General features: G+C 43.7%; 1 protein-coding gene across 3 annotated transcripts in view; it reads left to right on the top strand.

Annotated features, from left to right (window-relative positions):
• The window catches only part of Nsmce2 (NSE2 SUMO ligase component of SMC5/6 complex), a 223,548-nt gene that overhangs the window by 130,040 nt on the left and 76,635 nt on the right, over positions 1-16,873 (top strand). The window lies entirely within an intron of this gene.

Raw genomic sequence — 16,873 nt, 5'->3', positions numbered from 1 at the left:
GAACATGACAGAAGTGACAACATGTGACATTGCTGGGCCCAGACTTGAAGAAACTGTCAGCTTCTGCTCTTGTTTCATGGAGTCCTCATTCCTAGCACCCAGCTGCCATGCTATGGTGAGGTCTGAGCTAACCTTCCTTTCTTCATTCTTGAGGAAGATGACAACTGAATGGTTAATTGGGTGGGAGAAAAGGGTGGAGTCTGCTCAGCAGCAGTGAGGCACAAAACAGGATGCCATGCAGAGGAGTTAGGAGCATTCAGGTATCCCTGGAGTAACAAGCCATACTGAAGATGCAGCCAGACAAAGGTTGAATCAAGGAGACCTTGTCTGCCAAGGGAAGGCAATGTTGTGGGCAGTTTGGGGTTTTACTGTATTGTTGAAGCAGCGAGCAATGTGATAGATACAGTGTTTGTCTTAGATAGATGTTCTGTCAGCAGTAAGGAAGGTGGATTTGAGGGAGTTAAAACTAAATCTGGGCTTGGTGGCCTACATCTATAATCCCAGCACTTGGGAGACTAAGGCTAGCAGGATTGTTATAAGTTCCAGACCAGTGTGAGGTCTCATGAAAGCACACAGACCAACTGGAAGCATTAGGCCACTTCTGATGATTCTTTCTTAAGTTGTCCAGGCAAAGACAAGGGCCTGAACTAAGACTTCAATGAAGATAGAGAAGAAAAAGTAGATTTAAAAAGTATCTAATGGGTTTGTTGTTGTTTCATTAGAGAGGTTCTTATTTGTTTGGCTTTGTAAGTTAGTCCCTGGTAACTGATTGGAAGCCAGATTCTGCTGCCACTAAAAATGGAGCTAACATTCATTCAGTCCATGCTGGACTGAAATCCGTGGCATCTCTGGTGGTGTCAGTGAGGCAGTGAGAAATGTAAGTCACAAGCTAAAGGAGACTTATGCTGCAAATAGATTTGGTTGTCAAAGTCATAGAGGTGCTAGTTGATATCCGTAGCAAATTAACTCCTATTCAGTGAAGAGATACAAGGATGGAACTGTGCAGCCACCCTGACCTTGAGAAGATGGTTCAGAGGAAACAAGCCCACCAAAGAGATGGGGCAGAATGAAGTTCAGGAGACTGGGTTGGGAGTGGGGCCTTGTCTCCTGGACCAGTAACGATAGGCAAAAGGCCATTCTGGGGCTGTTATTCAGGCTGGGCAAAGGAAGAGCAAGGGGCAAGGATAAAAGCGAGGGCTGCCAGAGAAACTAAAGAACACATGCCATGAGACGGGGAGGAGAGAGAGTTGGCAAACAGGTAAATACTTAGATCAGCCAAAGAGCCTATGCCATTCAAGAAGTCATTGAAAGAAAATATACTGAAATGAAAAGAGAAATGAAGGAACCTTCCGCTGAAAGTAGAAGGGCAGAGAATTGGGGGCTCCTTGGAGGTTAGGAGGCTATATTAAGGACGGGTATAGATTTAAACAGGTTTAGAACGTGGCAGGAAATTGAAGATCGTGGTTGTTGGATTTAATTGTTGTCTATGAAACAGGACACAAATTGTCTACTGAGAGAAAAAATAAAGCCTTTGGACTTTGTAGTTGCGTTGAAGAAAGAGTTGCCTTTAAAAATAGTCCTTTAAGGAAGTAGAAATGAGTGCTCCCTCATAATACGCAAGAAAGAAGTCAGTAGGTTACCCAGAAGACCTTGTTGATGTTGAAGGTCCAGTTTTGTACCAGCCCCTGCCTGAGTAGTGTGCTGCGCTAAATGCTTTTGTTCCAGCGACATAACCCACTTCTTACCTTGCTGGCCTCAGTGTGGAGAAAATGGGTCATTCTCAGAAGTAATGAGGCAGAGCTTATATAACAACAGAGTTTTGTTTAAAACAATGTGTGCATAGTGAAACTGGAAGATAACTAATTGTATTTGTTTTTAAAGTAACACAAGGGCTAGAGAGATGTCTCACTGGCCAAGAGCACTGGCTATTCTTCCAGTTGAACCAAGCACTCATATGGTAGATCACAACCACCCATGACTCCATTCTAGGAACCCAGCGCCCTGTCCTAGTCTCCACAGTCACCAGGCATATAAGTGGGACACATGACACACGTGCGGCAGAGTACCCATTCATATCAATTTTTTTTTTTTAATTTTAAAGAGAGCAATGCCATGAAGATCCCAATAGAAAAGAAAATTCAAGAAGGTAGTCAAGGATAAGAGAAACCACAGAAAAACAAATGGAAAGAGTAAGGAAAGTGGGGGGGGGGGCAGGAAGGGGTGAGGTTTCACGCAGAAAAGATGTGACTGGAGGAGATAGCCTGAAATTTCTTAGGCATAACACACTGTAGTGTACTGAGCATGCATTGGTCCCTAGTTTATTTCTGGCTGGTTCATGGAAGGTCACAGAATAGAATAGTCCCAGTAAGGGATCCGCTGATGGACCAGGATTGCCCACATGTACAAGAATGCTTGGTTGGGTCTCCCCAAAGAACTTTGGAGCAGCTGCACCCTACTTTGCTGGCCTCCTGTTCCTGCAGCTCCCACACGTATAGCAGTAATAGTCCTGAAAGGAATAGCTCACATTATATGTGTGTTGTACCTCTGAAAGAAGGTCAGGCCAGACGATGGTAGACCATTTATAGACCAGGAAGTGCAGTGTGAGTCTGGGGGTTTCAGGTTACACACCTTGTAAATGGATAAAGATACAAGTAGATCTGAGATCTTCTGGTACCAGTGTTCTTCAGATAAGCCAGGCTGCAATTTGGAGTTACGGTATGGATTTTGGACTTAGCTAGCTATGGGTTTTTAGCCCAAGCTATCACTGGCACATTTCAGCAGCTCAGAAAATAGATATGCCAGGTAACCTCTGAGATCCTGTACTGTGAGCTAGGAAAAGCTCTGTGACCAACTACCTGGGACTTTGCTTCTGCATTTGTGAGATAGGAAGAGTCTCCATCCCGTCCTTAAGGTTAGAAGGCATTGTAATCATGAAGTTACTCCAGCACTGTCAGTTCTTTAAGACTTGCTGTACTGTGTATACTGTATCTTCATTCAGTGCCAAGTACTATTATCCATAAACTTTGCTCAATACATGTTTTTTTTTTAAACACTTAAATGTTCCAAGTAGGTTCATTGCTATCTTAGAGGCCAGAGTCAGTGTTAAAGCCAGAGTTGGAGTCCATCTGCTGCTCCCCTCAGGTTGAGTTCTAGGTCAAGGAATCTGGATGATGTCCCTGTGGTGAATCAGTGTAGCAGGAGGGAGTGGCCCTTAGTGAGTTAACCTGGGAGAGGCTGGTACCTCAGTCACCAGTGTCAGCCCTTTATGACAATGTGTTTTTCAGAATGGACCCAGATGATAAAGATGAAGTCATAGCACTCTACCAAGACAGCAGCTAACTGAAGGGTGACTGCACTGTAGGGCAGGCTTTGGTTCACAGGTCAAACGTAACTGCGCTTCTCCAGTTCTGGCGTTTTCTTTGCTTGCTGCTTGGTGAACTTTGGGTCTGGCCATCTTCTGTTATGAGAACTTGAATCTAGCCAGTCCTTTTGCTATATTACAGTTTAGTTCCAATAATTCCCTGCTGCCCGTGTATTTCCGGGCAGAACATGCCTGCATTAGACAGAGCCAGATATGTTGATTGAAGCATACAGAGAAGAGTGTCCAGTGGCTTTGAAGTTATGTTTACGTTTCAGTGGGCTCAGGTTGGGGGCGGGGGCGGGGATGGGGGAAGGCTGACCAGGTACTCTACAGACACTGACTTAGTACTTAGGAATTTTTGTCCAGAGCCTGTCACCCAACATTTGATAGTCACTCTTGTGTGGCTACAGTATGTAGCAAGCTCATGCCAGCAAGCCCCATCTTTGTTCATCTGGGACAAGAAATGAGAGAGGGTGGTCAATTCAGGCTAGAAATACTAAAGCTCAGGTTGGTCACATACTCAAGTCTGGTCCAGAGTCAGTATCATAAAGACTGTGCTGTTTATCAAAGCATCTGGGTAGATCTTTCTTACTGTTTTCTGTTTCTGTGTACAGCTGTTACTATGCTTGGGGCTTTGGGGTGGTACTAGGGATTGAACCCAGGACCCTGCAGGTGCTGGACAAGCACTTTACTACTTAGATACATTCCAGCCTGACTAGCCCTTCAGTGTCGGCAGCTAGATGCTCTCCCTGGAGATTAGCAGACTTAGTAGCAACCCTTTCATTAATATCTTGAATCCTAGAAATTTAAATAATGTATTTACACTTAGGGATTATTTTTTGTTTTTGTTTTTCCTTGTCTGAGCCATTAAATGTTTTCAACAGAACTAATATTTAATCCTTAAGATTTCATAACCGAAAAGTTTAAAGGTTAACTGTAACAGGAGAAAACATCTAGTGAAGTTTTAAAGGTAACCAGATAAGGAAATACAGAAAGAGTGTAGAAACATTGATAAGCTCACAAAGCCAATTTTGTCCAGTTTTCTGAAAACTCCGGTCTGTACGGCTCAAGCACGTGAGTCATGCCTTCCCTTTGTCTTGTCAGTCACTCATTCACCTGCTTGTATTACCCATGATTCATTGTTCCCTCTGCCAAGTATTGCTTTAGGTACTAGGTAACAACAGTAAATAAGACAGTCAGAGCGTACTGTGTGCCAGTTCTGTGCCAGGCACTTGGGTACTTGGAACTAGCTGCTTTCGGCTCCACAATCTGACGTAACGAGGGAAGTCAGTTTTCCCCAGACATCACCGACTAGCTATGTGGCTTGAGGGGGGACAGGGTCAGTTCCCTCCTCTCTGAAATGCTCTTGCTCACTGTTCACTTCGCAGTGTTGATGTAAGTATCAGATGAGATAGTCATTTTGAAAGAGCTTTGGAAAGCATCGGGCCTTGCTTGTCTAGAGACCACCAGTAATCTTGTAACTGACCAGAGTTTGGGTCATTTCATTGCCTCTGTGAGAAGCATAACGGGCGTGTGCCCATTGTACATTCAAATGTATAACTGCCACTTCCTGCCCATGGGGTGGGGATTTCAGAATGAGTTATGAGGAATAATAACTGCAGCCAGGAAGACTCACACAGGAAACATAATGCAGTTCATACATGGTATGTGTTAGGTATAAAGTGCTCAGATGCAGGGGCAGAGAAAAGATAAGACGGGAGTTGGCCTCTGACCTCAAGAAACATAGACATGTATATGAAAATTCAGAGTGACCAAATATAAACCCTGAACTTAATTATAGTTTCCCAGGGATTACAGCTATTCATTTGCCCCTTAAACGTTTCTAAAAGTCTCCTGATAGCCATCAGGGTACCTGCTGGGATATGGTGATAAGATGTTGCTTCCAGTTTCATATTTTATTATTTTTCATGTCCACTGTACTAATATTTTAGAATGAGGTAAGAAATGTGATCTGTATAGAGAGATAGCCCATTCAGAAGTTTGATTCCCAAAACCCTCATACAAGAGCCAGCAGACTCACACAGAGTTTGTTGGTTTGTTTGTTTGTTTTTGTTTTTTTAAGTGTTCCTCCCTAACATTAAATTCCATCATGTAGAAACTCGAGAATCTCCGTCACAGCTGAGAGTGATGGGTCACAGCGTAATCCTAGCACTCAGGAGTCCAAAGCAGGAAGATGAGTTTGAAGCCGGCCTGCGCTATGCAGTAAGACCTCCCTCAAAGAAAACCTCAAACTGACCAGCATGGTGGTCCATACCATCAGGGAGGCAGAGGCAGGCAGATCTCTATATGAGTTCCAGGACAGCAAGGACTACACAGAGACCCTGACTCAAAGGAGAAAAATGCAAAAAATTAAATTTTTTTAATTAAAAAAAAAAACCACAAACCAGCAATAATAATCACTTTTAAATACCAGTTCTCTTCAGTGCTTGGAACACCACTCAACACCTGGATTGAATGAGTAAAAGCATCAATAGCTCGCTGAGAGTTTTGTTTGTGCCCTGTGCCAAAGGTATCTAGTGCTTGCTTGCCTCTCAGATTAACACACAAATGCAATCATTGCTGTGATGGAGGCCAAGGTCAGAACTTTGCAGACCCTCCCTGGAGTAAACCCTAAAAGCAACTGAAGAGCTTGTTCCCAGAAAGTCTGAAACAGCCCACAGCAACCTGTCACAATAGGGGGCTTCTTTTTTTTCACCTACGCATTTTTTATTAAATATTTTTTATTATTTTCTTCATTTATATTTCACCTAAACATTTCTCTTTATTTTTTTATCTCTTTCCTGTTCTTGTCAAAAGATAATCCCTGAAAGAGTGGATACCTTGTGCCGCTTCTGTAGGGTCCGCTATGTGAGACCGCGGTCCGGCACAGAGCAGCCTGCTCAAGAAGCTGCTGTAGAACCCGTTAAGATTTCCAGAGGGTGGTGTGCAAATGAGCACAGGGCAGTAGAGAAAAGTAGGGCAGTGTGCTAGTTACTTTCCAGAGCTTTGTCAGGGCGTTGTTTCACCTTAAGTCTTTCCTCTCAGCTATTAAGAGGATACTGCCAGTTAAAACTGGGGTTGCCTCTTCCAGTGTCTTGCTTGACACATGTAGATGCTCCATTTAATCTTCCCAACTGCCCTGAGAACATGGCATTTTTGTTACTGTGTTTTGTTTTCATTGTTACTGTTTGTAGAAATGAGAAATCTCAGGCCCATAGCAGAGTTGGAATTAGAGTGAGGCACTCCCTTCAGGTGCAGAATTTAAGGGCCAAAGGCTGTGCCAAAAGTTCAATAATCAAGGCAAACAATATTGTATGCATCGAAGATCTCAGTTCTGACAAGATCTGACAGTGTCTGGATTAAGGTGAGGTAAAGTGCATAGCCAGAGCCTGAAGTTTATTACAAATGATGCTATTCATCATAGATACTTGAGTTTTAGATTATTGCATTGAATCGTTACTCACCCTGATTAGTTCAGGTTGTGTTACTTTGTTTTGCATACTCTTTGATTTTTGCTTCTAAGGCCAGTGCTTCCCTCAGGTCACCCTGGTGCCACACTGCCTTGGAGACTGAGTGGCCCAGTCATATGGTCTAAAGTAGCAAAGCCTGCATTTGACTACAGATCACATGGCCTTCTCGTCATTTCATTTAGAATGCCTGATTGTCTTGGTTGTTTCAATTCTCTTAGGCTTTTCAGCCCCATTATTTAAAAATATCCTTAACTCCTTTGACCTTTATGAATTTTTTGTTCTGTGAATTTAAATCATGTGCCCTCTGCTTTCACATCTTTTGATTTGTGATTTGTGAGTGTTTCCGCCAAGGGCACATTACAAGACATCCGCCTTGAGCAGAACAAGATTCTGTGGCCTGACTTAGGAAGTCTGATGTGGTGTCTGCCTGTGAGAGCAGCACTTGGGAGATTGTGAGCGAGTGTGAGCCCAGCCTAGGTCACATCAAAGCAAGCAGAAAGGAGCCCACTCCGAGTGAGCTGTGGAAGGCAGGGAGGTGCGGTCTCTCAGTCACTAAGACACTGTAGGGCAGGAGGGCAGCTGGATTCAGGGGTGTGTTTTATAAAGTCAGGTGGGAACAGTATGTGCTGGGAATCTCAGAGGATCCCAAGGTCAAAAACCAAAACCAACATAAACTTTGAAACTATAAGGTAGAAATTTCTACAGACCATTCTTTTAATGAAGTATTTGTTTGTTTGTTCTTAGGGAAGGGGCTCCTTGAGAGAGGGTCTCATTCTGTAGGCCATGCTGTCCTTGAACTTGATATCCTCTTGTTTTAGCCTCCTGAATATTGTGATTGGGGATTGCCCACGTGAGCTTTTTCTTGAATAATAAAAGTAGCCAAACCCATTAGCATCGTTGTTATTTGTATGGAGGAAATACATCTGAGTGTGTGAAAATGCTGATTTCCTGTTATAGTCTTGTTATTTAAAATGTGTATTGGTTAGTCCTACAGTACATTGGAAAGGATCGACAACTTTCCAGATGATCATTTTCTTTACATTTGCCTGGGAATTTCAGGTCTAGTATATCTGTTGGGCAAATACTGGAAGTCCAAGATTAGAAATAGAAGGTAAGGGCTGGAGAGATGGCTCAGCAGTTAAAAGCACTGACTGCTCTTCCGAAGGTCCTGAGTTCAAATCCCAGCAACCACATGGTGGCTCAAACCATCCATAACGAGATCTGACTCTCTCTTCTGGAGTGTCTGAAGACAGCTACAGTGTAGTTATGTATAATAATAAATAAATCCTTTTTTAAAAAAAAAAAAGTTAAAAGAAATAGAAGGTAAGAACGGGAGTAAATTGTTTTCCTTTACAATTAAATCTTCGTAGAGGTAAATGAAATTGAAGGCAAAGGAACATGATTTTGGAATGCTGCAGTATCTCTTATGAAAGAGTTTCAACATCCCTGAGAATAGCACAGGATAAAAACTGACTCACAGCTACTAGCGTTGAACACTCGGTTTGAGCATCCAACATAGAAAGAAGGAAGAGGAGCCTCATTCCCACACATGCATTTTCCCATTTTACTGCACTGAGACCACAGGACTTTTATTTTTGTAGCCTTCTTAGAGGAACTGGGAGGATGGAGCCTAGGGGCTGGAGAAGTTAGTGCTTGTCTTACAGGTCACAGGAACTATAGAAGCCCTTCATCTGAGTGGATGAATGGTTCTGCAAAAGTTTAATGCAGAGAAGAAACCAAAGGCCAGAAGGCCACATTGGTTGTATGTATACTTTTTTTATACCAGCTAACATTTGGTTGGTGAGTTTAGAAAGGAAAAGAATGTCATTTCCTCTGCTGTAAGATAAATGACAGAGAAATTAGCATAAGCCCCTATTAGTCTGCTAATAGGGAAGTAGAAGTGGACTTCTGTGCTCCATCAAGAGTGGCCTAAAAAATGGTGAATCCATTAACAAAAAATATAGGAAACAGTTTAGAAACTAGAGGGAAAGGTCGCCTTTCCAAGTGTGTTCTCTTTGAAGCAGTGGTGTATACAGAGTGAAAGTACCGCTTAGCTCATTGGAGATGCAGAGGAACAGAAAGGCAGGATGTACGTACACACCGCCATTGACTGGGAAGAGAGACAAGATCCTAAGAGCAGTCTGTGGTGGAGAAGGAAGGTGCCAGAGCCTAGTGCTGGAGGCATGAGAGGGAGCAGTGTCAGCAGGCCCAGCCTGCAGATCCAGTGCCTGAAGCTCACAGCTTAGGAGCAATCCCAGGAGTGGGCTTGAACTCAGGAAATAACAACACAGGTCCACCAGGAGGAAGCTAAAATAAAAAGAGGTTCTTTCCCTTGTGTGATAAAGGCTGTTTGTTTTTTTCTGGACACTTAGTGGACATTTAATGATCTCATGTGTTGTCACCTTGATGAAGGTGGTGGTGCATGCCTATGGGACCAGCACTGACTTTCTTTTTGATTGGCAGAGATTGAAATACATTTTAATGTATTCCCATGCTTTACAGTTCTCTTTACAGTTCCCTCTTTTTTTCTTTTTCTTTCTCATGCATAACTGTATCATTGTCACTGCTCACAATGGACTCACTAGTATCCACTAGGCTTCAAGGAGCTGAGCCATGTGTGGCTGGTTGATTTTATGTGATTAGTAGCATCCTAGAACAGGAAGTAGAATATACTGGACCTATCCTTTTTTGCTTCATCTGTGGCACAAACAACATGGTAGTGTAAAATGACACCCTTCTGCCTTCAGAGGTGGGCGCCATGGAGACAGCTCCAAGTGTGAAGAACTTAGCTCTCTGTGCATGAGTTCCATGTGACTTCCTGGGCCTGGCATGGCTTGGGCGCAGAGATGTTTTTTACAGCAGTGTTTCTGACAGATGGGAACATGCAGCGATCACAGCTCCCTGAAAGATCACCATGTCTCTTCTGCTTAAAGCAATTGCACCCTGACAAGAGTTCTTGAAATCTGATAGAATTCAGAAGCTTATAAGGTGAATTCTAGTGACTTGGGTCTATAACAAAGAGCAGCTCGGCTCACTTGAATCTCAATAACAAGACATTGAAAGCAGTCATTGTCATCTATAAGAAAACCCAAGAGCCGTCTCCAGGCTGAGAGTATAACAAGAGTAAGTTAGGGTAACATGTTGCCTTGTCCTCTGGTAGGGTTCACTCATTCACTCATTCATTCATTCATTCACTCATCCATTCATTCACTCACTGTTTACTGTGTACAGGCATACTTTATGCCAGGCTGTCACTGTTGCTGCCTCACAGTTCCCTAACTTATACATATCTTACACAGCAAAACTTAGCACAGTGTGGTGAACACATTGGCTACAAATGAAGGGAGCTATGGAGAGGAAAGGGATGACTAGAGGGACAGATGTGTTTTCAAACAATAAAGGAGGCATGTAGGAGCTGAGGGGATAAGTCCAGCTGTGAAGAAATGAGGTCCATCAGCATCAAAAAGCTGGATGTGGTGACTCAGTGACCAGACAGCCTTTGCCTAGTCTGTGAGCTCCAGGCCAGTAAAAAAAAAAAAAAAAAAAAAAATCCTGTCTCAAAAAACAAGGTATACATACAGCATCGAAGAACCAATATCTGGGACTGACCTATGGCAGCTTCTTCACACACACACACACAACACACACACACACAAACTTGCACATATACTCAGAAAAAATATGAAGTTGAGACAGTCAGTATACAATATAGGCAGAAGAATTAACAAAATCCTTATAGGGCTCACTAAGGAATCTGAATTTTATCCTGAGCCTTATTCATGAACCTGGAGCCAGCAGGCCCTGGTTTTCTGTCTTAGCCCTCCACAGTGCTACAGCTGCAGTAGACGGCTGGCTTTTATATAGATTTTGGGATCCAAACACTCTTAACCACTGAGCTGTCTCCAGCGCAGTTGAATTGTCCTGAACAGAAACAAGTCATGGTTGGCATTGTGTCATGGTCTGGGAAGGATGAAGAAGAGATTTAGGGGAGAGGTAAACTAGGATCAGAAAAAGAAGGAAGCTCCAAGTGGAAGTGTTTATTATCCATCTGGACATAGAGAAGAAGAATGGAACTTGAAAGAATGACTTGAACTTGAAAGCTGCTTAGGAGTTAGGTAACAAGTGGAATGGAAGGGTTAAGGTCAAGGATAACTTAGGGCCAAAGGTAAGTTTCTAGCCTAAATACCTAGGCATTGGGGGCACCTGTGGCTGGTGCCAGCCTTGGGCTCTCTAAGGTGAAGGATTGCAACAGAGGAGTAGTCAAAGGTTGATTCAGTCATTAACAGGAACCCTCACTGTTCATCTCTGAGACCTTTGGAACGGTACTGCATAGGTATGAATCAGGTTTCACTAGTCAGGCCCTAAGTCCCCACCTCAGGGCTCTGCAGCATGCCTGCTTGCATTTATTACAGTTAGATACCCTTTTGATATTGGCTTTCGAACCTGCTCTTTAATAGCTCTATAATCATATGTATGTCTTGTGTTTCATCTTGATAACTGATTACTATCCCTAGAACTTTATATCTTCAAAGATCTCGAAGTAATTGATCTGTATAACATCCCTGGGAGTTAGCAGGTGGGGGTTCTTGCCCTTTTTTTTTAAGTTGGGAAAAACCCAGAGATACTCAGTCACTTGCCCCAGGCAATATGGCCTTTACATCAACAGTCTGCTTTTAAACCTGTAGTTTTCTTTATCTAATCAAACTCAAACGAGAGCTTTATCACCAGTCTTAGCTTATTATACCACGTTTTCCATTTCACTTATTTATAAATCTCAATAGTAAGATCTTGTAGTGGGTGAGCAAGATAGCAGAAGAGTGAGGAGGAGGAAATGACAAAGCCCTGCAAACGGTGGGGAAGGGACAGAGATTCAGCCACAGCTCCATCCTAGTGTAGATATTCAAGGAGAGAGTGCTCATCTTCCAGTGAAGATGTGACATCATTTCAACTCACAGACCAGACTCACTTACCGCAGCCGCCTTTGATATTCTGAGAGGACTTTAGCACTTCATGCAGCAACCTTAAGCAGTCATGGGAATTGCCATAAATGTGTGTGCATGTGTATGTTTTTGTCTGTATATATGTACATGCATATAATAAGACTGTGCAAAAGAGTAGACAGAAAATCAGCTTTCGAGTAAACTCTTGGCTGAAATTCCTCCCAAGAAGGAATGGGTGACACTGGGCAGGAACTTCAGCTTCCAGCAGCCTGGGAAGGGTTAGATCTTGATATGTCACAGCTACCCTGCATGGAGTTTGACAAGTCCCTGCTTCATAACTTCAGAGACAAAGAGTAATCATGCTGAAATGGCCATTGACTTTTCTGTTGTATGACAGGCCCTGGTAAATGCAACTCTTGAAGTCTTAGAGCCTATTAAAGAAGCATTAAAGTGAACATTTCAGTCCTGAGCCATGAAGGTGCTGGTCCCACCCCTTACTCATGGACAAATATGGGGAGGTGATTTCAGTAGGTCAGCTGTCAGTGTGTGCCTTCCAAAGCATTACAGTCATGCTACAGGACACTTTTTATATTTGTTGCGTCACAAAGATTTATTGAAGTGATAAAAGTTATTATGGAAAACAGTGTGCAGTAACTATGGCAACAGTTATTTGATCTCACAGTAATTAGCTGAGCATTTGGTTGCCCAATACTTTTCACAATGCCTTCCTGGTTAGTTCATTAAACAAAATTAGCTTTTGTTTGAACTGTCTTCCTACAGCGTCCTAAATCTGATTTTAGTTCAAAAGAATTAGAAAGTGTATTTTAAAACTACCTTTCCAACTTCTGGGTTGTGGCCATTATTTGAAGTCATAACTTTTTAATTTAATCCTCTATTTATGTACTACAGTGTGCTATGATTCATTGGTTCATCCTCTGAGTTTCAGTGTAGCAGAGTGTCTTGAGAGATCAACAGTGTGGTTGAAGGATCCTGTGGTGGCCCGTGCCTGGATGCCAGCTTGAGTCCTTCCTGTGTCTCCACTCGATTCTTGTGATACTGGGTTACTGTACCATGGGTGTTGCAGTCCCCAGATCACATGGATTACTTTGTTAACAGTCTGTGTCTCCCCCTGGCACCTGGAGCTGGGTACTGTCTAGCTTTGCTGAGACTCGCTCACCTTGCTGCTCTTGCTGTGCTCCTAGGCACACAGGCTGTGCTCCTTCCTCTTTCTGCATGCAGGTGAGTCATGCAGATGGTGATGTCATCCTTGGAGGACTTCCTCCTGAGACAGGGGCCCTCAGACTTTCTGCCTTTCCTGTCCTCTGTCGCTCCACTTGCAGAGGTGAAGAGGGGCACACCAAAAGAAAATGTCGTGCATTCAAGATTTCAAATCAAAACTGATGAAAAATTAAATGGAAAGAGGAGGATGTTAGGATGTTCCAGAATGAGTTAGTTTAACTTTTTTTTTTCTAATTCAGCAACTGGGGTTAGAAAGGTTGCTCCCCAGTTTAAGGGCACTTGCTGTCTTCCAGAGGACCTGAATTGGGTTCACAGCACACAGGTTGGACAGGCCACAGCTGCCAGTGACTCCAGCTCCAAGGGAATTCAACATCCCCGGCCTCACGCCTACACTTCAAAATAGTAAAAATAAAACTGTAAGCTCAGTAAATGTTCCTTGTATTTCATTTTAATCCTTGTCAGCTCAGTTCAGTGATACACACACACACACACACACACACACACACACACACAACTAGCTTTTAAAAACTTTCCAAGTTTTTTATGATTTTTTTTTCCTCATTTAACTTCCAATTGCCTGCCAATTTTCAGTTGAGGAAAGTTTTTCTTACATAAAAACAGAGCCTTTCCAGTTCTGAGATTAAGACTATTGGTTTCTGTTTAGAATGAATATATCTTCGGTTTCCCTAACCATTGGCAGAATTCTGTTAAGAACTTACTTGTCCCTGTTCTTGCTGTTGAAGAGTTTTAGGACGATTTGTCCAAAATGAAAGCAGTATTAATTACCGTAGGTAGCTTCGGCGCCTGGCTCGTCTTTTCTGCTGTCTTCCCCATCACTGTCTATATTCTGGATGCTTTCAGCATCATAACTGGTGTCAAGGACCCACATGCATTTCCCTCCCACACACTCTTTCTCTCCCTAGAGTAACATCATTTGGAAATTTGAATATCCTTTGATACAGCCTTTACTGGATGGAACTTGTGAAATTTCTCTTGCTTTCCCTCATATTATCCCCTTCTCCCCCATCATGCCACGGCTGTCCTGTGCCTGATTCTTGACCACGATTATTACCATATTACAGTTAAAGGTTAAAACACTGTTGCCTGTGGGCTGTGAACTCCAGGAAAGAGATACTACTCCCTGCTTCTCCCGAGTCGTCCATAGACTGTGACCAGGTTATAGCCAAGCAGATCAATGGGCTAGCCTCACCTCACGGCCTCCTGATCCTCTGAATCCTAGTCATTTCTATTGTTCATTTTACTGTCCAAGATCTGCCACAGTAGGTGTTCATCCTTCTGGCTCTCCCAGTTTTGCATTCCTTTCCTGGGCCTCCAAAATGTTCTGTGCATGGACCTCCAGTGCTCTCAGGAAGGAGGGAAGACAGGAGCTGTTATTTATTGGATCTCTGCTGCTCATCTTGGTGATTCAGCCCAACCTACACTGCATACTTGGCCCATTTACTAGAGCAGTCACCAGCACTCTGTGCTCTTTTGATCACCTCACCTCCCACTGTGCCATCAGTCCAGCCAGCCCCTGTCTTTTGTCCTGCTCCAGTGCTCCAGGACTCTTAACTGAAACACAGGCTCTTCCAGATTGAACCTTCTACAGACTGGCTGCTCAGACAAAGCTCGCCTAATCTGTCCAGCTCCCAACCCTGTGAGCTGCCATTGCCAGGCATGGCTTCATTATAGTCTTCCAGGAAGCCCTTACCAGTGGAGCAGAACTAAACTCGTTCACATCTTCTCTTCTGCCATACTGTTGCTGAGCCCATTTCCTGTTCCCTAGCAGCCTTCCATGAGTCCCTCTGATGGCAAGTCCCCTTCTCGCTTGCTTCTGCAGAGCTAAGGACTGGTTGTTGTTGGTTTTTTTGTTTGTTTGTTTGTTTGTTTTTCGAGACAGGGTTTCTCTGTGTAGCCCTGGCTGTCCTGGCACTCACTTTGTAGACCAGGCTGGCCTCGAACTCAGAAATCTGCCTGCCTCTGCCTCCTGAGTGCTAGGATTAAAGGCACGCGCCACCACGCCCGGCTTCTGGTTGTTGTTTTGAGGCCCTACTTCTTGCTTTACTTTTGGTCACACTGCATCTTCTGCACACTCCGCTGTCCTCCTATCTCTGGCTACAGAATATCACTTAGTTAAGAGCGCACAACGATGTTTCATGTATTTTCCCTGATGATGTACACAGTGCCTGGTATAGTGTCTACCATGGTGGGAAGTCCATGAACATTTGAACAGAGAAGAAGCTGAAAGATGAAGGAGAGTAGATTGGACCCTGCTACTGTTCTGTTTGCATGTGCGCATTTCCTTTTTTAAGATTTCATTGTGTATATTCATCACCGTCTATTTTCTTCTCATCCCTAGAAACCCAGTGAAGTTAGTGCTGTCATCCCTGTTACGTACGTGCAGAGAAAACTCATAGAAGTCACTCTGCTTGTAGGGGAAGAACTTCCTGTCTTTGACAAATGTGCTCGATGCTGTCACTTCTGAGAAGCCTTAGTCTGCCCCTTAGCCTTCTATGGCACTGTTCACTCATGGGCATCTGTCTACAGAAATGACACTGTGAGTGGCTCCTGTGACAGGTGCATTATGTCCTCCTTGCCCCTGCTTACGTGAGGACTTCTGGTATTTGGGGTCTTTGACAGTTTTCACTTCTGTCTCACAGTCCATATGCCAGTCTTAGCTCCTATAACCTCAGACAAGGTAGGAGCTCCTCAGGTGGATGGAAGTGTTTCTTCTTTTATGTGACCCTTGCTGGACATACATAAGGGATTGTCGCGTAGTGATCATGTCCTGTCTGCTGAGTTTGAGGCTCTAGGACACGAGTCTGCTAACTTCTTCATCACTAGGCTTTTCTTCAGATCTCACTTGCATCTTTCTGTTGTTCCCTACAGAGGGCCTCCCCTTCTCCAGTAGCCTGTCTGTCTCCTCCAGTCAAGCACTGGTAGTCCTTAGATATGAGGAATATGGTGACTAACTGAGAAGCCTCTTTGTAAAGACCTCAAAAGCAATCCCAGGTTTAAATGTGTGTTTGCAGATAAACACATACATATGTTTGCATATAAACAAAGGTTGTGTCATCTTCTTTAAGTGCTTAACTCGCATGTGCTTACTAAGACATCTCTGCAGACTATAAAGTGAAAGAATAACCCGCCACCAAGAGTTCCAAGACACAAAAATGCAAATATTCTTTGAAAAATGTTTGGCCAGAAAAGTATTTTAATTGACTTTTTAGTACAACTTTTGATGTTAAATATAATGTCAGTGGCAGAGAATCTAAAAAAATAAGCATACTTGGGATCTTAAAAAATGAATTGTCAGTGTCCACCATGTGCAGATTTTAGTTGATGATCGTGAACTGACTGTGGCGGGGAGAGAGGAAGGTGTTCTAGTCAGTACTGATGAGGGATTCCACAAGCTCCTGGGAGCTAGCACCACTGGTTCTGCAGGCACTGCACATCTTTGGGTTCTCCAGTGGCATGGAGGGGGTGCTTCTGAGCAGTCTTCCTGGCCCTCCCCTCAGGTTTGCTTCTCAGCTTTCCCTGGTTCCTGTGGAGGAGAGGAAGGGGGAGGGGTGTCCTGGAGAAGCCTGAGGGCAGAACCCATGGGTTGCTGAAGCGAGCGAGCCCTGTAGTTGCCATGCCAAGGCCTGGCTGGTGCTGGCTCAAGCGCCTCCTGCTCCGTGTTTGCTTTGGGGGAGCATACCGGAACTGACCTTTCACTTGCCCTTCACGCTCTGGGTGACTCAAACGCTGATCCATTGTTTTAGAACTGATTATGCCTGACCGTATGGCAGAGGTATTTCCTCAGTGCTGTGCTGAGGCTGGGAGGTGGGTAGATTTTGGTATGCTTTTGCTTCAATCGGGAG

The sequence above is a fragment of the Mus caroli genome, unplaced genomic scaffold (genome assembly GCF_978045245.1).
Source record: "Mus caroli unplaced genomic scaffold, Mus_caroli_1 scaffold_16, whole genome shotgun sequence".
In the NCBI taxonomy this organism is placed as follows: domain Eukaryota; kingdom Metazoa; phylum Chordata; class Mammalia; order Rodentia; family Muridae; genus Mus; species Mus caroli.
Note: the sequence above shows the minus strand (reverse complement) of the source record. Positions and strands in the feature narration are given on the sequence as shown.